We start from the raw sequence: 25798 nt of genomic DNA, 5'->3' as shown, positions 1-25798 counted from the left end.
TTTTCCCTTGTACACATCTTTACTTGAGAAGCATTTTGTAGAGTGTTCTCTCCTTTCAAGGATTATTTGTTGGGCATTTTAGGCCTTTATTTTATAGGATAGCTGAAGACATGAAAGGGGAAGAGAGAGGGGGAATGACATGCAGGAAAGGACCTGGCTTGGAATTGAACCTGCGGCCGTTGCGGCAAGGACTGAGCCTCCGTTCATGGGGCGCATGCTCAACCAGGTGAGGTACCCAGGCGCCCCCGAGTCTTCTCTCATTAAAATGGGATTATTCTTAAAGAAAGTTTTACATTATTATACATCTTCACACCTTAGCTGCAAACATGCACCTCCCACCCTCCTCTTCCTGCATTTAAAAATAGCTTTGTCTCACTACACGGAGGAGGAAGTGAACCTGGTCCTGGAAGCAAGGCAAAGAAATACTTCAGTGGTTGATGAGAAGTCAATGTCAATGGTTAGACTGTATATCACGATACAGTATGTGACTGGGATCCTAAATATACTGACAATTTCACTAAGTGGAAAGAGAAGAAGAACATTTTGCAACTCAAAGCTAGTATGCACTAGCCTAGAAATCTAGAAAAAGTTTAATCTATCAACTAGCGTTGCTCTGGTTGGCTATGAGTGCAGAGGGAATTTGAAAGACAACCGTTTATCCCGCCCCTCGGATTGAGTCCTGCAAATGGTGAGTTCCCAGACCCAACATCTTGATGTGGGTCTGGCTTGTCAGGCTAAGTATGCACATGTTGCGAATCAAATTCTCTCTGGCGCTCATTGCCCAGTGCTTTTGAGAGATAGTAACTCTTAAGAGGTGAAAAAGGTGACAAACACCCGAACCCTCTAGGGGGGTCCGAATGTACCATTCTGGTGTACTCTGAGAAGACAATGAAGGAGGAGGACAATATTTACTTCAGGCAAAAACATTTCCTATTCAGTGTTTATTCCAGTGTCTCCACTCTTAAAGTAGAATTCTGGTCGATTTCAACACGTAGCTCTTTTGTTTGTAAATTTGGAGTGCTGTCAGTTGCGAAAAAAACGAAAACAATCGGTGTTGCCTACACCTTGTTATCCTCCGGCTTCAGTTAGCACCCAGGAGGCTGAAACAGGGCAAGTTTTAAACGTGCTTTTAGCCTCATAACATGTTCAAAATGTCAGAACAACACTTGAGTCAGAAAAGTAAAATAACCCCATGGAACCTCAACACTTGAAGAAATACTTATACCACCCATCTGAATAACAGTTATCTCCTGAATGCAAAGTATTTTTCTTCTATCGATCTCAATAGTTGTTTTTCTTTACCTTCACATTTTTCACAGGCCTCTGTAATCACAGGCATAACACGTAAGAGCAATAGTTATCTCGTCCTTGCTCACTCTTCAAGGTTTGTGGTATTGGAATTTTAGTTACATTGTTCCATGTAATCTTAGTCAGTCAGTGTATTGCCTAACATACTTTCACACATCTCTCACTTGTTTGTAAAGCCTGGGTTCTCTGTATGAGAAGAGTTTTTTAATCACCAAGGCAATGTTTATTTCATCAGCGAGAACTTCATGTTCTATTTTCTTCTATTCAATCAGGGTAAGTATCCTGGAAGTCAAGTTAGACATCAATGACTTATGTTTCTCTCTGTAATTACCTGGACCCTATATTCTTCTCCTCTCTTGCATTTTTCCAACTCTCCCCTTCTATCTCTCTGATAACGACTAAACCCTCCACTTACTCTGTGAGCCCAACTTTCTCAAATAAAAGAAATTGTTTCTCGCTACCCTTCTCCCTATTTCTCTTTTGACCTTTCAGACTTTCTTTGTTCCTGGCATTCATTCATTCCTTGGCCTTCACTATTTTAAACCACTGTGTCCTACTTGTCTGAGGCATTATCAGAATATATCTGGTTTATCTGACATAAAACAAATGGCACACACAAATTGCCTTTGACTAATTGCGGAATCCAAACAAGCATTACTACTTGGTGTGTTGTGAATTCATCATATGCATATCATAGTTATACCATTATGATTCATGTATGTTTTTCAGTCAGACATGCAGGTCTTGTTGGGCAGGTTCACTTCTCTTTTACTCTTCCTGTAAATACCAAACAATCAGCATTTGTTCACAAAACATGTAAAAAAAGTCTTTTGTTCATGAGATTAGCTTCTGCAGAGAGATTATTTATGAAGGGAAGCAAAACATATATATATATATATATATATATATATATATATATATATTTTTTTTTTTACAAATTTTGCTCTTGACATAAAATTATTGCTTGGTCTAAGAAAAGTGAAACCTGTAGCAATCTTTGATACAATGAAGTTGATCAAAGACCAAACTTAAAAACACAGCAATAGCAAGCAATAACTGTATGATAAGTAATCTAAGATGTAGGCTATGTATTTCACTAAGCGGTTGTTTAGACAGAATATATGCCCTGTGTTAAAGGAGAATTCCGGACAATTTTTACGTTAATCTTGATTGCTATAAATATGCGTGTACTTTCGTTTAAAAAAAACTCTACCCGAATCGGTGCAGGCAACACGGAGTAGCTGCAGCTACGTGTACAAGCTTCCACTGAGCTAAAACGGCAGTTGTCAGGGCAAGTTTTAGAGTGAACATGAACAGGGCCCTTACGTGACAACAAGATGCGTTTTCAACTCAGACATTGTTTTTGTTACGGTTTAGGAATATTTCTGTTTTCAGTTTGTTCATTTCTGTTGTCTTTATTGTTTATTTGTGCATGTTCCCTGTGTTTGTATATTCTGTATATTTCTGTTTAGTTATCTCCTGGTTTATAGTGTATTTTTTGGTTAATTCCTGTGTTCTGTGTTGTCAAGTTACTGTGTTTAGTTGATTTCAGGTTTTTGTCAGTGGTTCCTGTTTCCTGTTTTATTTTGATAGTCTGTTTTCTGTCCTGTCATGTCTAGTTTTACTTTTTGTGTTGTTTGTTGATTGTCCTGCCCCGCCCTGATGTGTTTCACCTGTCGTGTCACCTGTCCCTCATTTGTTCATTACCTCATGTATTTAACCTCTGTGTTCCCTTTGTCTCTTGTCAGATCGTATTGTATTCCTTTGTGTCTGTTTGTGCCCATGCCCTGCCACCCTGCGTGTGTTCGTGTGCTTCCCTACGTTTTTTTGTGAGTTTTTCCGTGTGATTCTTTTCCGGGGGTTTTTCCAGCCTCTGTGCTGTGTTTTTTGTTGCAATAAATCCTCTATGCCAACTTTCTCCTGCCTGCCTGCCTCTCCCTGCGTTTGGGTCCACTATTCCTCACTCCTCGCAACAGTTTTAATTCACCTACCCTGTCTCGATTCTGCTGGTATCTAGCTCGCCCTGTTAGCTGCTAGCTGTTAGCTGCCTTCCGTGATAAGTGTGTTCAGCCAAAATATCACGCAGCAGTTCCGTGTGTATTTGTACCTCATCCATTTGGTGTGTGATCGATCTGGTGTTGGTCAGTAGGAGGCTTGGCAGTGTTGGTTTGTGTATTAGATTTGTGTAGTAGTTTTAGCCGCGCTAGCAGGCCCGACCGGCTGGCATCCTTGCTTCTGATTTGTCCCCGCCTTCGTCGCCTCCCGCTCCCGAAAAAAATCTAGTGAGCGCCCGGTGGTCTGTGACTCCGTGTTGCCTGCACAGATTTGGGTCGGGTTTTTTTCAAACGAAAGTACACATATTTATAGCGATATAGCGATTTAGAAATGTACTAAAGGTGCGTTCAGAAATGTATAAAGTGGTCACACAACACTATGCTGATTTGTGACGGTTCCACTTTAAATTAACTTTGAGGAAATGAAAAGGAGATTGAACGATCTCACACAGTCACACACACACACACACACACACACACACACACGTCACACACACACAATGAGTTCAAGCTGCTGATCCAGACAGCTCAGACTGGAGCAGGTGGAAAATGTCACTGATATGGCTGATGTCTCTCTAGAATTCAAAGGTAGCTGCAGGCAAAGGCTGCATGAAAATGATGAAAAGAAAGTGACAATCTGTAGTCATTCTACTGTTCTTTAAATACAATAGACTCACTGGTGATATGATCAGTTGTCAGCTGGATTGGTTGAGTGAGTACAAGTGTCTCCTGAGTATTACAGGACGACAGATTGTATTTCCAAAAACATGAAAGATGAGATGAAAATGAAATGAAGATGAAACTTGCAACAAGAATATTAAACAATGCAGAAAATGCCCTCATTCTTAGGGCAATAAAATAATTCAACAGATTTGTCAAGTAGATGTGTGTGAGTCAGTTAGTAGGATTTAACCTGAACTTTAAATAAGTCAAACTCCCAGCACACTGCAGGATCATAGATAGAATTTTAAAAGGTCTCTGGAGTAAAGGTTGCTTCAACATCAGGGGTAAATGTTGTAATAGGCAAAGAAATGCCACTATAAATAGATGAAAAGGCCCATACATATCTCTGCTACAGCTTTGCATCCTTTAAGGCAAGTCCTTTAAGTCTATATCATGTTATTCAATTTGGTACCATTATGAGTAGGTGCTTCCTCACAATGTCTGTCTGAATACCGTACAACAAACTTGCATACTGAAAACTAGTTTCCTGCCTTTACCCCAATCAGCTGCAAGGGAGGACTTCACTTCTGTGTGTTGGGTGTCAGCTTGAAAGAGAGAGAAGGGCAACAGCCCAGAAAATCAAGGCCGAGACAAATGGGTGAAAGTCCACGATTGGGAAGTTACATTGCTGATGGAAATAATGGGGGAAGGTGCTGCTTGTCAAAGGAATTATTCATGCAGCTTAGTAAATGCAGTTGTCCGTGACACACAGTTCACATCACTGTACAGTGCGCACTATACGGAGGGCCGTGCAATTTGCAATTTTTTAACAGCTGTAAGCCAGTAAGGTGAAATGGTGAAAGAGTTCTCATTTTGGTTGGGCTCTTCTGGCCTTTCTAAATAATCACTATACCTGATGGGGCTGATATTTAGCTTTGCATTTGCACAGTAAATATAACTGCAGTGTACTTAGTAAGATGCTAGACTAAGATATAACAAGAAACCTGGGGGGAGTCAGTATATGAACAAGTAAAACAAATGACTAAAATGGATCTGGAGTAATTGGGGTTGCTTTCAACTCTGAATCCTGTTTTCAGAAACACACATATCGGGAAAAAAATACCTTTTAAGGTTTTTTCAGTCAAAAGCAGAGAAGAAGGAGGCCAGCATTTGTTTATGCTCATCTTTCAGTTTGTATGTACCCCAACATGCAGTGATAGATCAACATTCGGGGACTTTGTTTGCTTTGGTAATAGTGATATTATTTTGATTACTAATTCAGCATGAGTTAGTTCAGTTCTTATCTAAAACTGTTTCCGGTGGGGTCGGCTCCTCTGTTGTGCTGACACATAACGGCTTATTTGCGTGGGAGTAGAGAATAACCCCTGTTTACTGAGCATCTGTTCACTACACAAATGCAACTTTAAGAGATTGTTTAATGGAAATGATGCATCCTTGCAGTGAAGCTCATTCATTCTTATTACACAGTAGAATATCCCAGTTGTAAACATCATGTAGACAATGTTAAACAACAAAATAAAACTATTTTTAAAATACTTATCATGGACATGAATGCTATTTCATTTGAATGCTTATTGAAGGGAAGGAGTTTGTTTGCTGTTAGCAAAACATTTGGAAAACCTTACAATATAATGCAATTCAATATGGAGACACTATGGTAAAATAATAAACTGTAAATTAAAACGTCGCCCCCATGAGAAAGTCTATGTAATGACAAAACTGTTGGCGTGTCCACATCCTCCACGCAGTTGCTAGTAGTGCTCACTTTTTAGAAGAGGTAATTATCTTGTCATTTGTATGTCCTCTTCGTCTACAAAGCTAAACACTGCTGTTGTCCTTTCTCAGCCGTAATGCAAAACACATCACTCAAGCTTCTGCGCCCGACTGTCGCTGGACCACACCATTTAGTAAACATAGCCATACTGAGAAATACAGAGAGAGTTGTGTGGAGCTAATAGGCTTAATTAGATTTGTATCAACTCATTTGGCAATGGCTTGAATGTAATGGACAATTATTAATATAGAATAGTTGCGCACAATAGCTTTAAAATGGTGAAGTGATTTTTAAAATGGATGTTTTTGTTTTTTACGGAGCATAACTTTTTTGGGGGTTCAATATCAACACTTTAGCCTTCAGTTTCAATGTTTGGCTTTTCATTTAGGGTTCTATATACTGCACCACTCACTACAGACTCAGAGTTGAAGTTGAATTACCTCTCTGACAGTGTCAACAAAACTGTATGGGAACTGATTTGAACTTTACCCTTTCTTCAAATTTGTAATATAAATAATTGGTCAAAACAAATGCAGAAAGAAATAAAAAGAGCACAATCTCAGCATATCTCAAAATCAACAGAAGCCATTTATTCCAACATTCTAAGTTCAAGTTTTGCTCTTTGTAAACTTTTTAATCTTCCCCTCCAGCAAAGGTTCAGCTCATTTTTCCCATGCTTCTTGATAATAGGCGTGTGCTGAAAAACATGAATCGGACCTTCAGTTCAAACACAGTTTAACAACTTATTGAAAGGAATTATATTAAATAAAATGCATTTTATTCCTTAAATTAGGAACTCCTCCTCAAAGATCTTGGGAATTAAACAGCCTCTTCATGGTCTGACATCCAGTGAAGTGTTGAGATTGATATGCGGATGGCAGGCTGCAGATATAGTCTCTTTATTTATAAATAGAAAGATCAGGAAGAGTGGTGATGGCAGATAAGAAATGATGGCCTGCATTGGACACACACACACACACACACACACACACACACACACACACACACACACACACACACTCTCTCTCTCTCTCTCTCTCTCTCTCTCTCTCTCTCTCTCTCTCTCTCTTGACTGAGATCTGAGATGACTTCAGCCACTGGCGGTAACATCTCAATCAAGTCCCTCCCCACCGAGTCTAATCTCTGCTCTGATTGGCTGACCAGATTGTTTATCATTGATGGGATCATTTTGATAAAGTTGTCCTCTAACTAGACTCTGATGAGTTGTGAAACTTTCAATGTCTCTTCTCCTTTTTACATTTTTTTCATGTCTTTTCATACTTTCATGTCTTTCATACTGGCAAGGTTGAAGCTGTAGCACATAGCAATGTGAGAAACAAATGAATTAATAAATTCATCTTTCATCCTAATGCATTTTCAATAGCTATTGAAATAACACTCAAATTCCAAACGTATGAAAGAGCTGTCATTTGTTCCTGCGTTTTCATTCTCTCCTGGAAAACTTGCAGAGGAGTGCTTTAGACAGCCAATCAGTTTCAAAGCTCTGGCCTCTTTCTGCCCCTGCATGCTGCTCTCCATTAACAATACATGGAAGCTGGCCTCGTACTGTCAACAACCTTTATGGCCAAAACCAAACTTCAGCATCTCTTCATGTCTAACTTCCTGTCCATCTCCTCTAAACCAGTTAAAACACTTGGCGTATTCTTAACAGAGTTCAAAGAACAATCTTTGGGTACATTAGAAACCACAGAACCAATGGCAGCCTCTGAGTCAGGGGTGTTTCTCTGCTTTCTGCATCCATTAAATTACAGCAACACACCACTCAAAGCCATTTCTTTCGGTCAGACTCAGCCTTACAGTGCGCAGAAACCTCACTGCGATGTGGGAGGGAAGGCTTGAATGTGTTGTTTATTTTTTAAATTATTATTGGTACAATAAAACCTTACAAGAAGACATTGGACAAATGGACGGTGTTAAAACATACACACATTAGGGACATTAAGACAAGTACAGTACAATGATTTACAGTATATTTAGGTGGTTGAAATTGGCTAGTGTTGTGACATGCAAGGTGAGGTTTGTTTCTAAAGAGGATGGGTAATGAGTCATGACAAAGAAGAGAGGGAGAGAGACAAGGTACCAGGATAACAATAGATAAGATCAAACCTGGCTGTCATGCAGTATAGGCAGACATTTTCAGATATGTGCAATTTGGATTTTCTGTTTACTTAATCTGTGTTGGACAGTGAGGAGAAACTGAAGCACCCAGTGGAAGCCTTTATACCCACCTATAAACCGTATCACTAATGCACCAAAATAAATTACAAACAGCTGCTGATGATAAATCAATCAAAAAAACCTTTTATTTATTTCTCACACAGCTACACACACAATCCAGATATGGTGCACATTCCATAGCAATAATGTAGGTTCTTCTATGCCATGCCCTGTTGTGCAGGTGGGATATCAGATGTAATATGTAAAGTCCATGCACAATGAGGGAGGCTTACACAATGATGTGACACCGATCAGCACGTTGCACTGATTGGACAGGATTCCTGTTCCTTTAGATAGAGATTCAGATCACTGCAGCCCCCATGCTGCTTCCTGCTAAAAGTGGACAACCACTACATGCTTTTGACAAGATTTAGTACCAATTAAGCAGTTCTGTGCATACAAATTCAGAAAATATTTTTTCCAATCCAAACATCATGTTTTGTCCTTTGTGGCGTTCTCACAGCAGTTTCCTCATCTGGAAAATTTGGGCTGGGAGAGGACCGCAACTTTGGGTTTAATTAGTTGAAGTAAACTTGATGAGATCTTGTGGTGTGCATCCAACCTATATAAAACCAGGGGAGAGCCGAGTTTTCCAGTTATCTCTCACTGTGAGCTGTCCTCATTAAAACACATCTGATGGTTGTCTGCAGAAGATTAAACGAAAAACACCATGAGATGCCGTTATTATAAATACTGAGCTCTGCTGATTACAAACAATTGCCTTCATCACCCCCACTCCCTTTGCTTAGCAAGTAGGTAGTCTCTTAAAATTCCATTCAGTTGCCTTGCTCAAGTGGTGATTGATATTATAAGCATTGCCTGTTGTGGATGGAGAATTAAAGTAGCAGCAGTGCAGCAAGCATCTACTTAATTTTGATGCTTCAACTGTAGCTATTCAGTTTAGTAGGATCAAAAAGCCAGGAAATCAAGTGGCCAATGATTTAATCCATAACTCACAAACTATTAAGCATCATTTACTGTTTTACTGTAATTCATTCAGTGAATAGGCTAAACCACCAGTGAAAAGTGAAATGTAGCCAACTTCGTTCATCTCAGTTTGGAAGTGTAAATGCATCCAAGAAGCATTTGAAATGGATTGAAATCTGATTTCAGCCAGATGTTTAACAGATGTAAATCCCTCCTTCAAGATGCATATGCAAAAATAATCATAATAATTGTCACAAGTTTAATTACGTCACTGACTGAGCAGTGTGTGGAAGTAGCCTTGTGAGGGTCTGTCCAGTCTGTCCCCTGCCATAACGAGCAGCTAAAGCTACACAGAAATTACACTGGAATTAGAGTGGCTATTTTTGTAGTCGAAATTAGTGTAGCTATTTGAGAGTAACAGCTCCAGCAATGTCTACACATACTGTCATACAGACCGAGCTGTTGTTGTGTTTATCTGAACCATTATCAGTTGGACCATTGAACAATCTGTGTTGGTGAAAAAGCAGCATGAGTAAGAAGAGTCAGAGATGCACTCCATAAATGCAATTCATCCATGAGTTTGTGTTAGTTTATAGACAATTGTTATCTTGCTAGCTGTTGTTGATAGTTGTTAATTGTTGCTGAAGAACATTTCACTGGTGTGCTTGGCATTTCAGGTATATTTCCACCACCCAGGGCCTAAACCTAACCCCGAAAAAACCAAGACAGATTGCAATCACATTTTTGATCTTGCTAACGGAAATGCACATATATGTGCCAAATAGTACGGCTGGGCAATATGGAGAAAATCAAATATCACGATATCTTTGACCAAATACCTCGATATCGATACCGCAACAATATTGTAGCGTTGACTATTGGTGCTTTCACAAAATATTTACACAATGAGATTTTTGATAAATAATCATCAGTAATGTGGATATAATGACTAAATGGGTAAAGGCAAATAATAGAAGTCTGGTAGGTTCAGAAAATGACATAACTTTACTGTAATGCAGCCTTTAAAACCAGGAAAAGACAACACTTATGCCATATTACGATATTACGATATCCAAAATCTAAGACGATATCTAGTCTCATGTCACGATATCAATATAATATCGATATATTGCCCAGGTCTAGCAAATAATAAACAAAAGTGTGTTTGATTCATATAATACATATATAAATGATAGGCTCATCCCTCTTAGACTCAGCATGCAGCCATGGTGTTTGCTGCTCACCTTGTAATTTAGGCAAAATCTGGGTAAAATAGCTCACATTTTCCATTAGTCAAAACCACTTCACACCTTAAAATTGCAGGGAACTGCAAGAAACCCAAATCTAGTTGGCCAGTCTCCACCGGCAGTCCTCAAAGGCATAACACATCCGGGTGTAGCAGTGGACTCCGAGTGTGTATGAGGAGGGAAAGTTAAACACTTGCAAATGAGATTCAGCTACCCATCCTGGGCTTAAACCTATCTTAGGATGTTGGCCACATGTCTTCCAGCTCTCTCCTTTCCATCTTTTCCACTGAGACTATGTATACCAAGAGGGGAGCAACTTCACAATCTTCAAAAAGAAACAGAAAACAACTTCACAGACAGGAAATTGAAGTCTGGGGAAAAAGAGAATTCACTTAGTCACAGTTCAGAAATTAATCATTCATTTACCCAAGAAGCCGTCAGACAAGCCATAATGGCACACAGAGCACTCAAGCCAGGAGGAAGTCAGTTACTTAGCTCAGCCTCTGAGGAGGAGAAATTGAGGTTCACAAACCTAAGCGTTTACCTGGACGTCTTCTCTGTGTAAATGTGCACACCTACAGTATGTGCCTTAACCTGTGTTTATATGCACCTGAGTGTATTAGGGAGAGTAGTGGTGGCAGTAACTCAGTCAGTAGGGAGTTGGGTTGGGAACCGGAGGGTTGCTGGTTTAAGTTCCCATATGGACCAAAGCATGGTGGTGGACTGGTAGCTGGAGAGGTGCCAGTTCACCTCCTGGGCACTGCCAAGGTGCTCTTGAGCAAGGCACCGAATCCCCAACTGCTCTTGGCGCCTTTCCATGGGCAGTTCACTCTGACATCTCTCCATTAGTGCATGTATAGGTACTGAGCATGTGTGTGTAATTCAGACCTGTGTGTAATAACAACAGAGTGAAAGCATTGTAATTTCCCATTGCGGGATTAATAAAGTATACATTATTATTATTATTATTATTATTATTATTATTATTATTATATCTGCATGTGTGAGTTTTCATGGCTTCTCACTCAAGGCTACAAGTTTCTTTAATAAAGTTAGCCTCCATTATCTGTCCAATCAGGCGTGAGTTCTACGGCCTTGTGGTTAATCTCCTACCCAATTAAAATGAAAAGGTTTTTTTTCTGCCTTTCAAGGCTTTGAGTTAACAAGCTGTAGGACGAAATATTCATTCCATAATTCCATAATTCACACCAAGAACAGCCAAGGACACTGTGATACAAGTTTTTTTGCTCTTTGTAGTTCTTTTTAATACCATCGTGCTGACATCTGTTCGTGTCTGTGTGTAGACTCTTTTTATTACTTACTCGACACTAACTTGAGAACAGTACATGACAGGACATGACAGTAACTCGATACGTACACGAAGAGTTTCTCCTAGAGAAGATGGTCTGATTAAATTTGGAGCACCTTGCTGCTTAGATTTGCATATTAATGAGCTGAAAATATATTTCCTGCAACTACTATAACTTCTCCATGCTGTAAGTTCATATTGATACCATGCAAAGTATGTTGACATACATATTTGGCTTTATTAAGGAATTCAGTCGCATAACTGATTATTTTGAATACAGTATCACAGTGATTATAATGGGATGTTGTCAGCCTAATGCCTCTTGTTTTATTCATCCCCTTGGAAGAAAACTTTTAAGCTAAGATGACCGTTAAATAATTCATAAAGATAACAATGTCTCATCAGGATGTGTTCAACTTTGTTTTCTACTCTGCTGCGTTCATTTCCCGTCAGAATCACATTCACCGCCTGGTATAGAGCTCAAAGAGTGAAACATGATCCACATTTTAATATTAGGATCTTTCTCAAAATGAGGCCCCAGGTGCCACATTTTCTGCACCTGCTGATAGCTCATTGGATGACTGATTCATCTTTTTTCCATTTCTTTTTCTGTCTTTGATTGTGCTGCTGTAGTATTAGAGCAGTCATTCCCTTGTTCTACTTCTGTTAGGAAAGATATATTTTACTTCTGCTTTCATTATACCCCATCCACTCTAATTCTTACTGCTTCATGTGTGCGTATAAACAACATAACGCAAAACAAAAATAGGAAGGGAGAGGAAATAGAGGTAACAGGTGGTGATGGGAGTAAAAGAGAAAGAGGAGACAGACATGGTGGGGAGCTGATCTGGCGCTGGCCACCTGCCAAGAACTGAGGAGCAGAGAACTGAGGGATGGAGTAGATTGGGGGAGCAGAATGGAGTTGTGTAGAGCAGATTGGGTATTAAAGTTGAGAGGAAAAGCAGAACAGGCGAGAGAGATGGACAGATGAGGGGATTGGAGGTTAGTAGAAGAGAGAATGAAGGTGAAAAGCTGAGGGGAATAGACGAGGGGAGGAGTGAAATGATATGAGGATTTAATAGGAGAGGAGGGAGGGGAGGAAGCAGACATATTTAGGTTATGTTCACAGGAAGCCTTAACGACTGGGAGGAGGAAACGAGGAATACACATTTTGCAAGCTAATACCTTCCTTTAAAGGGTACTACTGCTCAATGTAAACAGGGCTCAGCGTGAAGTTCATATCTGTAATGTTGTCAGCCAGTGTATCATTAATGCGTCCATGCACAGTATATAATGGGAGTGTCCTAAAACACACAAAACCAAAACCAATTTTAATGAATAACTAAGGACAACTTTCAGAGTAGTTTCCAGGGCAGCTGTACTGATTGAAAGTCACAATCAAAGGCCCAGTGAAGGCCCAGTGAGCGATGCACTGATCCAGTCATGTGGAGGAAGGCTTAATTTTAATGTCTCAGCATAATTAAGCTAAGACATCTGTCATTAGTAAGAACTGGTTAAAGTTGTTTGATTTAAGTCATTATGATCACTGACTACGTTTACATGCACATAATATTCAGTTTTTTAGTTTTTTTTTTTTTTTATTATTCCGAAAAAGACGATATTCCTAAGACTAAGCTGTGAATGGCTAATGAAAGTGAATATTCCACTAATATTCCCGTTTACATGTAGCCGTGCAAAATAAGATTTTTTTTCAAGCAGTGGCGGACATGTTGGACCGTGTGAACACAGCGTCCTGCTTTCATTCCTTCAACCAGCTTCTTGAAAAGATCGGCGAATATTGTAATGGGAATTTTATTTTAACATTATAGTTTGATATCTTACAAGATTCTCTTATATACTTTACAGGAGTTTCCTAATAATCTTTAGTTTTGTAATAGACTTTCAGACTCCAAGAGAAGAAGCAACTGGCATCATAAAACCTTGAGTCTAGGTGAAGCTATTCTCTGTGAAAGTTAATTATTGTTTTTAGAACTCAGTCTCCTTTCATGGCAGATAAGGGGTCATAACATTTGAATTGTTTTCTCCTTCTGTCTCTTGCTTTAACAGGTGTTTAGGCTAAGTAGAGAGCAGGATCAGAGGGGAAAGGTTGTAAAGTCATTGTGACTGTTTGTGGTGTTTTTTCATCTGCGTAGCTGCTAAACTTATCCTGGAGGGGGGTGGTTTAAGGGAGTTTTTACTATATAGATGTATGGTTTTCTAGCTGGGTCAGAAGACCCTTTCAGATGTGCCATGAGTACTTGTGAAACTGTTTTCTCTGCATTTGCAAATGTAAATAAATACTCAAAGACCAAACTTTGGTTTAATCCTCAAATCGTCCTTATTTGTTTCATCTGGTGTTTTTGATACACACTCCTGCTGCTAACAAGAAAAACTTCCACTACAATATCCAAAAACCTGTTGATATCCAAGTCTTTCATAATGTTTAAAAGTAGCAAACTGCTGGCTGGTTGGTTTGTGTACAGCAACCATAGCAATGCACAGACCTGACCGTAAGTCCATAAACTGGCCGTAAACTGCGGTAAAACCCCTGATTGAGATGCATATTCCGAATGTGCTGTATACATGTCCAAAGAATGCCTCTAAAACCTGAATAATACCGGAATATCCCATGTCTTAATGGAAAATGCTATATTCGGAAAAGGCTTTATTCGGAATGTCCAACCGGAATATGCTGTGAGTATGTTAGCATGACCTATACCAAATTCAGAATATTGTTATATTCTGAATAATAGTTGAATATTGGTGTGTATGTAAACGTACTCCGTGATGCCACCAACACACTGAGACTTATATGAGGATCTGTGCTACACATCATCCTTTCTTCTTGCTTTTGTACATTGCTAAATATTTTGTTGACATTAATGTAACATGTAGCATTCAATCTGCAATAACCAACTAAGCATCAACATTTATATGGAGTTGTGTTTCTGACCACCTGTAAGTCCAATATTCACTTTTTTTTTTTTTTTTTTTTTCATCTCTCGTCTGATCTCATTAACTCCAGAGGGAAATATCTGGTTCTTAGCTGCTAAATGTGTTCCACTATGTTCACCAGATAGTTGCTAACTGTTTGTGCAGTTTGCTCTGCAGGTAGTGTACTGTGGGCTTATCAGAGCTTTTTGCTCTAAACAGCTGCCTGCTGTGGCCAAAAACGGCCCTGATGAGAGCTGTGAGAGTGAGCCAAAACGATAAAACTGCTGGCTGTATGAAGCTCTGTAGTGCTAAGATGAACTGCCATCAGGTGGTTTCATTTGATCCATACCTAATGTGCCTACTCACTCTGATACCCATCATCTCTGTCCGATTCCCTCTAGCACCACAATTTAGTTTGTGTGCTGTGCTGGTGTCTTTTCTTCTTCTACTGTTTTACCTGTATGTTTTACCTGTATAGTTACTATTTTTAACGCTATGTAAGGTGGCCTTGGGCATCCTTAAAGGCACCCTAAAGTAAAATGTATTATTATTCATATAAAAAATACTGATTATAGCAGCTTTAACTAGAATTGTATATGGCAGTGATTAGCTAATGCTGCACATTGTGGAAGTCTGGCATGCACCCTGTTTTTATTGGGATATTTAGATTTAATTATATCCATCACTCAAGTAAACTTTTAAAAAGTAGGATGCATATAAGACCTTTTCATTCGGTGAAAAAACACATCAATCATATGATAGTATAGGGAATAGAGAGGAGTCACAAAATTGTCTGTGCTGTTGTCATTATTTCTTCATGAATCCATTTGTTCATGTATTTATGTTCACCCACAGCATACACCTCAACAACATTAACACATTTTAAAGTTGAAATTCAGTCAGATTCAAGCGGTGTGGTAGAACATGACATTACACTGTCTATTGAAATGATGAGTGATTAATGTTTATCTTCACTGAAAATTGAAAACTTTATATATTTTGGCAACTACAACACAACTAAAGATGGAGATAAGAGTTTCAGAAAGAAGATGGAAACAATGCATCCAGTCTAGGACACAATCGTTCATTTTTTGTTTTATTTTATTGAAAAGATGCCACACACCATAAAAATTACATGTACAAAACTATAAGATTTGAAATTGCTTTATGTACAAATACAAAAGATAAAGCCCAAAGAAAAAGTGAGGAGAGAACAGAGGGGGAGAAAGTGAAAACAAAGCTTGCGTTTTTCTTTTGTTTTTTTTGGGTGCTTTTCTTCTGAGATGGGTCAAAAGGGTTTGAGGTTCTCTGTCTATTTGCTCTTTTACCAACTTACATCTCTGCAGGTAACAATCATCATGATAATAATGACAGTGGCAATGGCGGCGAGCACAATCACACGCTCATATGGACAGTACATGTCTGAGATGGCACCTACAGTATGTACCACATAGAGTATCACATTTACTATAACCAGCATGATGTCAGAGTCAAAGCACAGGAATAATGAGAGAGATGCTAGTATAGAGAACCTGGGTCATTCTGATGATTGATATAAAGGGATATCTGTCAGTCACACATGAAGATGTGACACTTCAGAAAGAGAACATTAGGTGAGATGTGACCTGTTATCCATCATGCTGTTTGCACGCAAACACACTCCACGGTTACAGTGAGAATGAGGATGTGGTAATGAAGATGTGCAGAGGGCCTGGATGACTACAACTATGATGTTAACAATGCAGGTGGTGCAGTCATCAATAGGCAAACAGCATTTTTCGTCATATTAAAGTATTTAGATTTCCAGTGTAGAACTCTGGGCCTGTAAGCTTATTCAGTGATGACAGTGATGATGATTTTGACAAGGATGAAGGCTGAAATTGACACAATTTGGCTAACTGTGATTCCCCGCTACTTTATAATTTTTTTCTCTTATCTGTTCATGTTTCCTTCTTGACTTGAGACGTGGCTTTTCTCCTGATCACTGGATCTGAGCTAAAGAAAGACAAAAAGAGAAAGAAAGAAATTAGCTTGCATTTGACTTTGTTTACAGTTAAATACGTTTCAAATTAGGGCTGATCGATTTTTGAAAATAATCTAATTGCGATTTTTTTCAAAAATATTGCGATTGCGATTATATTTTAAGCTCTTTGTCTTCTGTATTATTCAACAAAGACAAGCAATAAATCATTGCATAGTATGAACAACACAAGATCAGATATATTAAACAAACTGTTCTTTCCTGGAGGCCAGGCTTGTATGTGATGATGAAATTAGGTGATACATGTATGGAGGAAATATTTATTCATAATTCAAATTGAAAGTCCAAAGAGAAATTGAAAGTCCAAAGAGAAAACGAAGCGAGATCAAATTAAAAATATTATTATTTTTTTAAATTTTCCATTGATCAAATAAAAAAAATATTATTTTTTTTTAAATTTTCCATTTGGCTTTTCCATTTGGATTTAAAATTTGGCTTTTGAATTTCAATTTAACATTGGCTTTTCCATTTGGATTTAATATTTGGCTTTTGAATTTCAATTTAACATTGGATTTTCATTTGGATTTAATATTTGGCTTTTTGATTTTTAATTTAACATTGGATTTTCATTTGGATTTAATATTTGGCTTTTGAATTTCCATTTAACATTGGCTTTTCATTTGGACTTGACACATGTCAATGTAAATGAGGAGGCGTGGCCCAAAGGCTGGTGAGAGGGTCTGAAACGAAAGGGGTGCAGAGGCACCTTATGAACAGCAGGGGGAGCTGACTGCTGGGGAGCACACTGTTGAGGAGCATCTGTCTGCAGCTTGGCTAGGCTGGCTTAGCCTCTTATTTCACATGATAGAAACTGATGATGTAGGCTAAACACAAACGACATTTCATGCAACAACAGTGAAGTTTTCATGTAGTTACTATAATTGGGCCCGTGTTAGTGAGGACTAGATTAGGACTGTATTTAAAGCTGATTGTGATTTCCAACTTCGTCCCAGGTGTGTCTGTTTAAAACACGGACGGAGACAACTTCTCTCTTTTGATGTTTTATTTAATTAAGCACCAGTACAAACATGGGTGTGGGTAGCTCTGCTACGTGTGTTTGTGTGTGGTCAGATCTCGAGGACACACACACACACACAGTGTGCTCCCCAGCAGTCAGCTCCCCCTGCTGTTCATAAGGTACCTCTGCACCCCTTTAGTTTCAGCCTTTGGGCCACGCCTCCTCATTTACATTGACATGTGTCAAGTCCAAATGAAAAGCCAATGTTAAATGGAAATTCAAAAGCCAAATATTAAATCCAAATGAAAATCCAATGTTAAATTGAAATCGAAAAGCCAAATATTAAATCCAAATTAAAAGCCAATGTTAAATTGAAATTCAAAAGCCAAATATTAAATCCAAATGGAAAAGCCAAATGGAAAATTAAAAAAAAAAAAAAAAATTTTAATTTGATCAACGGAAAATTTAAAAAAATAATATTTTTAATTTGATCTCGCTTCGTTTTCTCTTTGGACTTTCAATTTCTCTTTGGACTTTCAATTTGAATTATGAATAAATATTTCCTCCATACACTTAGTAGTATTTAGATTATTTAATTGATTGCACATTTTAAAAACTGTCTTTGAACTTTACTAGACAGTTAAATAAGTAAAAAATATATATACAATGGTGTATTTTTTACAGTGCACACAGAGGAGCTGCTTCCAGCCCTTCCCTCCCCTCATGAAGTTGCGTGCCGTGTGCATGACAGCGTCAGCGTTGCACTTGCTCAGAGAGGCTATCGTTATGTTAGCAGTAGCATGCTGCTGCTGGTCTTGCCGTGGGATTAACTGTACTAATAAAACCGTTGAAACAACGTGGCCACGCTGCTGTGAAAGCTCCCCGAACGTCATTTATCAGAGTCTGGTTGTTACCCCTCTCCGCAGCAGTCTCCTCCACTCCATATATTTATAACGGAGCTAGCTAACTGGAGCTAACTGCTAATCAGAGCTAATCGTTGCTAACCGAGCCTTCAGTTCTGCGTGCCTGTATCCATTAACTGCATATATGGACTCAAGCCCAAATAAAACCCTTCATTTTATTAAAATGGCTGTAAAAGTTTTAAACTACAACTCAAGAGTTGTTTGAATGACAGAAATTTGCTCAAGGTACGGTGTAGCGTTCGCGTGCTAAGTTGATGCTTTCTCTGCGGAGTGCAGACTGATTTGCTCTTGCGAGTCACATGACCAAATCGCAGCCTTTGCGATTAGGAAATTTTAACATATCGCGATATTATTGCAAATGCAATTAATCGTTCAGCCCTATTTCAAATACTGTGTTTGTATTGGTCGCAAAAGAAAATATTGACCATCAAAACTTGTGTACGTCATGGCTAAAGGTGTTTGGGGTATAGACCAATTTGATTTCAATTCTGCGATATGTAGTTCCAAACATGAACAAAGGTAATTGATGTAATCTTTTGATGCAAAAAATGAATATCTGAAGATATTCTATCATAAAGCAGAGTTTATCATCACGTCTTTATTTTCAGCCTTGAGCAAAAAGATGTTTGTCTGGAGAACATTTGTGCTTTGTGTGTCATGGGTAAACTGCTGCGAGTGTGTGTGTGTGTGTGTGTTTTGTGTGATTTCTTTTTCTAAACATGTCCACAAAGCTTTTCTCTGTCAGTTCCATCTCTGTGGATCAGACCAGGCCAAATTAGCAGCTGATTACACTTCACAAAGTGCACTTCATCCATCTGAACATGTAGAGGGATGGCTATGACAGGCCGATACTTTCTGGGCAGCTCAGATGAGAAAACATCTACAACCCATATTAGTTACTCACATTAATTTTGTTCTCTATTTGAAAAAAGGAAGACTAACACAGTGATGGACAGTCAACCAAATTGCTGGCTTTCTCATTCGCAGAGCTTTACTGTAGATACCGGACCTGTTTGGTTGAAATCCAGTTTAACAAAAAGAAAATCTCACATTTCTGTTCAACTTTTGACTGATTCATATCATCTCTGCATTCTGCTTCCCACGTAAAACTGTAAAATAACAGGATTTCCAAAAACAAACAGAAACAAATTATTATTTGCATCCTGCTAAGTGACTATTGATTAATGGGAAACATGTGACGGAAAGCAATTGGCCCATCCACCAAACTCCCACTGCTGGCCTCATTAGTAGTGTAATGTGAGCATGTTAAAATGATTAGTTGTCACATTGTAAGTAGTCTTTCTTTGGTGAAAGCTGGTGCTATTCTCAGATTGCTCATTGAGTGGTTGGCAGAAACAGGGTATACCTGTACGTATTGGTTAAACCTGTACTTTGGTTTACCAAATTATTGATTTATACAGACAAATAAGAACTTAATGGGAACAAGTTGGCAGAATGTGTTAGAATGTGTGACACTAATGGGGAAGAAAATGACAGGCAATAGAAAATAATTGGACAGTGATATAGAAATTATTGAACAGTCATAAATTATTTCAAAATGCCAATGTTATTTGCAAGAAGCAGTATTAATCCTCAATCAAATCAGCTCCTCTCCGACTCCGACCCAATAAAGCTCTACGCGATGACTTAGCACAACAGCAACTCTCTGGACACAAGGTGCAAATTTGGGTCTGCAGTCTGTTGCACTTTTGATGATGTTACATACTAAACAAATGTGTGCTGCCTGGTACTTGCACAAGACGGTGGAAAATCATAACTTCCTGTCCAATTTTAGCACCACTGCACTATCACCAGTACACCAGATTTCAGAATTTTGAAGGCTCATAAGTTTGGCTTCCTGCAGTAAACTGCAACATCGGTTAAACAAGTTAAAGGTCCCATGACATGGTGCTCTTTGGATGCTTTTATATAGACCTTAGTGGTCCCCTAATACTGTAACTGAAGTCTCTTTCCCGAAATTCAGCCTTGGTGCAGAATTACAGCCACTAGAGCCAGTCTCACAATGAGTTTTCCTTAGTATGTGCCATACTAAGGGGGGGGGGGGGCAAGGTGGAGGGTGGGGGTGTAGCCTTGACCAACCACTTTGCTCGTTTGAAAGCCACAATGTCTCTCTCTCATGGGTGGGCCAAATTCTCTGGGCGGGCAAAGCAGAGAAAGGGGAGGTAATCTTGCTCCTTATGACCTCATATATATGTGCAGTTAAAGGACATTTTTCTTTACTGCGATTAAAATGGTTGTAGTCTGTCATATTTGAGTACCTTTACATGAACACATAAAATGCCACAACTGCACGTAAAAAAATGGATTCCAATAATCCAAATGTTCACACAACACATTGATTATCCAGAGGAAATGGTATTTGGCTGTTGTTGCTGCTTCTCTTGCATAGAGAATTTCTCTTCAGAAAGGATCGATATATACTATATTCTACATACTAATAAAACATGGTCTCTGCAGCTAGAAGTGCAAGCATAATTTTACTCTAAAATGAGTGTAAAAATTGCAGTTTAAATACAGCCTCATTTGCACCGTTATAAAGTGGACTTGCGTGTGACAAAAATCAACAAGCACCCTTTACTTTTAGATAACATGGAATGTGCAGTGTAATTATACTGGTGTTTTTCATAAATAAAGTGCAAAGTGCTATTTTTGGACTAAATGTGTAGTGAGTCTAAATTACCTGGCATGGGCCCCTACTGAGGTTCTACAGTCGACATTACTGCCTGTCACAGCTGGCCCAGCGGTGAACATGATTTTTTGTGTTACATGAGAGGTCATCAACATTGGAAACTGTTCCCATTTCATAACAGATCGATGACAAAACAATGAATTAGCCATTGTTCCTTATAACTGCCCACCCTCTTCTTCCACCTTTCGGTAACGGGACGGGACGTTGCAGCACGTCAGCCCTGCTCCTTACACCCAAAATGAGCTGCAAGACATTTGAACTGACTCTGTTATGCACTCTCACTCGCAGGCTACAAATTCCACTTAATGTTGATTCAAGTGATTTAACCACTGCCAGCCCATCCTAATAAACTGCAACATGTCCATGAATTGTACTGACAAAGAGACATGAAAGTGCTCTCTGATTAATGTGAACCACCACTTCATCTGACATATACTTTAATTGTACTTGAACTTCCAATGATGATTATTTAAAAAGACATCTAATCTTATCTGGATGAGGATAAAATAACACTGCTGTGGTTTCTAAGTGAAAGTCTATATCTCCAACTGCATTCCCTAGTGTATATTGCAAAATTAAAGTAATATTTAGCATTATATGGAGGTCTCTGCTGCATCATTTTTATTTCAAGCCACTGAAGCATTATTTAACATATAAAATAGTAATGCATTCTTTGGTCCAAACTGCACAATACGTGGACAAAACAATCCTGGGTTGTAGGGGTGCATGATTCAGAAAATGTCACGATTTGATATCGATTTTTAGGCTCAAGATTTGGTTTAAAATCGATTTTCGATTCAAAAACGATTCTCGATTAAGAAAACGATTCACAGTATGTAAATGTAGTTACTTTTCCCATGTGATTGCAGTAGACATACAATAAAAAAAATAAAATTAAAAATTAAATAAAAAGAAAATATGAATAGATTTTTGGAATTCTGTGAATGGATTTTGAATTGGTAGAGCTTGAATTGCGATTCAAATATGAATTGATTTTTTTGCACACCCCTACTGGGTTGTGTGACAAACATAGACTAATCCCCGAAAACCTGTTAACAAAAATAACAATTCTAGCATCTAATGCAAAATAAACATTCAACACGTCTTGATAAAATAAACCTCGAAACCTTTACCCTTAAACTTATCTAAACAAAACTGTAATGTATTAAACTGAGCTTTTGGCAGCTACAAAAACACTAACTAAAGCGCTTTGTTCAGCCTGACATTAAAATAAAAGATTGTCCCTCAATTCTAAACTTCAGCCTGCCACTACTGACGCCATTATTTTCTTAAAGCATTGAGTAATAAACCAATAGGCTGCACAGAGCACACACCAAACTTTCTTAAGAACAAATGTGTTCTTAAACCCCACTTACGCAGTTTTCACGAAGATTCTGGCATACACCAATGTTTTCTTATTTGGGATTTGTTCATGTTCATGTTGTTGACATGTTTGCGCAAAACAAGTAGCTATACCGTTTTCGTCCGTTCTAATTTAAAATTTAACATTTCTCTCCATTTTGTAACTAATTATTTTCATTATTTTACACATAATTATACTTTTGTTTTAATAAATACACTACTGCTCATTTGTAAAGCACTTTGAATTGCCATTGTGTATGAATTGTGCTAGGCCTGTATAAATAAACTTGCCTTGCTTTGCCTTCAATTCACATCAGTTATGTTAACGGGGAACCCTGCCATCCAATAATAAGTGATTGATCATGCTATTTATACGGCAAGAATATCTTGTATGTTTTGAAAAAATAATTTGCCTCAGATTTCAGATCAAACCATTTCTTTTCTACTTCATCGGTTCTGCGCCCTTCTCCGGATACAGCGTTCACTGCATGAGTAACTGCATTCCATGCATCGGTTTTATTTGCTGCTTAGTATGCACTGCTGATGCTACTAAATACGATGTCTCGTTTTTCCTTAACTTCTTGCAGAAGTACCTCCACTTCAGAAATACTAAAGTATTTCTTTCTTTTGGAGTTGAGGCCTCCACCGTCTTTGCCATGTCTTTTGGACATTTCTCTAAGTGTGCACACGACACGACCCTGCCATCTCATGCCCTTTTATGGGAATTAACGGGGCGTTTACCTATGCTAAATAGGAGCAACGGGCACGAGCTTTCAATTTACATTGAAGACACAAGACATTGGGATTCATCATTCTAAGAACAATTCTGCTGTTTAAGAACACGTCATGAATCAGACGTAGACTTTTCTTAGGTACTTTCTTAAGAACATATTTAAGAGAAAACTTAGGAAGATATTGGGGAAAGTCCCTATGTTTCCAACAACTAAATGACTCCAATCTCCAAATTCTCTCTTAATTCACCATCGTCTCATTCTCCCCCCAACACAAATAAACTGCATCAACGTTTTTGGTGTAAAGCTACCAAAGAGCCGCTCTGAAGGTAAAACCTTAAACCTGCACAAGATTTTAATCCAACAACAGGTCCCATTTTCTCTCCCACCTGCAGAATGAAATGGCTTCCAGCAGAGAGAGATAAATGGAAGGTTGCTTACTCCAAGTCCCTGTAGTCAAAAGATATAAGTGCTTGCTCTGCCTTTCATTTAGTGGCTATTTCATTAACACTTTACATCATGTGTCACTTGTAAGGCAATATAAGATGTAACTAAGCACATCAAGACGAGGATGTAATTATGTGACATTAAATAACACACTGCATGCATTTTCACATTTTTAAAATGATGTGAGGGTTGATGCTTGAAATTAAAGTTAAACTAGGTTAATTCATGTCAGGGCTGGGCGATTAATCGAAAATGTATGTATCGAAATTCTGAAGCTGTTTTCGACGTATTTTTCCCATGACGATAATTTCGATAATTGTTATAAAACTAAAATGCGACTTTTTTCACAAGACATTTTCATTTCAAGCAATCTGTGCTTTCATTTAAATTGTATACATTTTTAATAAATAGCCATAATAGTTCCCACTTTGTTTTAAAATCACAGAAATAAGCACTTTTGAATTAGAAAACATATCTCACCTTCAATATTTGAGCCTATTTACAGTACAAACCTTGCCAATGAACTATGAGGACAAAAAAAATGAATCACAAAATGTTTTAATTATCGTTCATTTATTGTTATCGAGGTAAAATGTGCAATTAATTGTGATTTTGATGTTAGGTCATATCGTGCAGCCCTATGTCATACTGTATTTAAATGCCTTTAAATTAGTGTAAACCTTCATAATACACTGCAGTAATACCGGCTGCTATACTAAACTTTCCATTACTATGCCACACTGTATTTTGGGCTCCTGCTGTGAAGTACACAACAGAGTGCCGTAACAATCTTCAACATTTTCATCCTTGAAATATGCAGTTAGCATTCAGAAAACACAGCTGCTGCCATTTATATGTAAATGGATAAAGGTATTTTCTGTTTCGCTGTTTCATTTTGAAACCTGCTGAATAGTGCTACTGCATTTCTTTTCTCATTTGTTTGCATCTGCATTTTGAAGGTGCACCATGCATCAAACAGTTCCAATTCTGTGCCGCTGATGAGATGCAGCTAAAGCTGGTGTACGCCATATACATCAACTATTGCTGAGTGGTAAATCTGCAGCATCCAATTATAGCTTTGCTCTCTGCAGCCTGTGCTGCTGTACTGACTCTCTCTCTCATTTTCACACACACACACACACACACACACACACACACACACACACACACACACACACACACACACACACACACACACACACACACACACACACACACATACACTTTTACAAGTCCGTGTATCACTAAATGTCAGCCAGTTTCGGTTGCTATCTGTTTAATTTTTAAAATGACTTCAAATATAATCGCCGCTCCCTCATTGGCATCACAGGCTCTCAGTGCCATTTAACGATTATTCTGCTTTCCTGAGCCAAAAGTTTAAATCACTTTCAGCACTGCAGTATGCATGTGTCTGACTGTTGTGCTCTAATGGAAAAAAGAACATCCAATAGATCCAGTACTGTTTCATAATTTAGCATGGTTTTCATTGTTAAGACGTAGTGCAAATACACTGAGATTAGTGTAAAAGCATTGGTACACTGAAGCAATATTCCACGCAGGGAGTTGTGAAAATCATCACTGTAAAATTCAAATTCTGAAATCTATTTAATGGGATAAAGGTGGCGGGCTGTAGACTTTAATTGAATACACAAATCGACAGCAGTGATTTTAAACGGCTGAATATGCAGCTGACCTTCACAAGCTGACGCAGGAACACTGAGGATCTTTTGCCGAGCAAATCCCAGTGGTGCTCACATTTTAGAGCTGAACACTGCCCAGAAAGCATTTTCTTAGGCCACTTCAGGGTAGTTTAAAAATTATTTTTTGGGCATTTATTTTTACAGGACAGTTGAAGACATGAAAGGGGAGAGAGAGGGGGTATGACATGCAGCAAAGGGCCGCAGGTTGGAGTCGAACCCGGGCCTGCTGCGTCGAGGAGTAAACCTCTATATATGGGCGCCCGCTCTACCAACTGAGCTATCCGGGCATCCCACTTCAGGGTAGTTTAGTATTCACAACTAACCAGGTTTTTCCTGTGTGGGTGACAGGCAGACATGTCATCTTTTTAGTGTGACTGACACATGAATCCATCCACTGAATAACTCTGGGACACACTGATGTATGCCAAAGTATCAACATGTTCAGTAAGTT

At 38.5% G+C, this 25798-nt stretch overlaps 1 protein-coding gene across 6 annotated transcripts in view; it reads right to left on the bottom strand.

The window, feature by feature from the left end:
- Nucleotides 1–15545: 15545 nt before the first annotated feature.
- Nucleotides 15546–25798, bottom strand: part of zgc:172282 (leucine-rich repeat and fibronectin type III domain-containing protein 1-like protein) — a 199315-nt gene continuing 189062 nt past the window's right edge. For 5 of the 6 annotated variants that reach the window (XM_036001298.1, XM_031297284.2, XM_036001301.1 and 2 more), the window contains one exon: nt 15546–16470. The gene's annotated coding sequence lies outside the window, so the exon portion shown is untranslated. The remainder of the gene's footprint in view (nt 16471–25798) is intronic. The other variant, XM_036001299.1, reaches the window with a different exon arrangement.

Source organism: Sander lucioperca, chromosome 5 (genome assembly GCF_008315115.2).
Source record: "Sander lucioperca isolate FBNREF2018 chromosome 5, SLUC_FBN_1.2, whole genome shotgun sequence".
NCBI lineage: Eukaryota > Metazoa > Chordata > Actinopteri > Perciformes > Percidae > Sander > Sander lucioperca.
The sequence above is the reverse complement of the archived record's forward strand: the minus strand, read 5'-3'. Positions and strand labels throughout refer to the sequence as shown.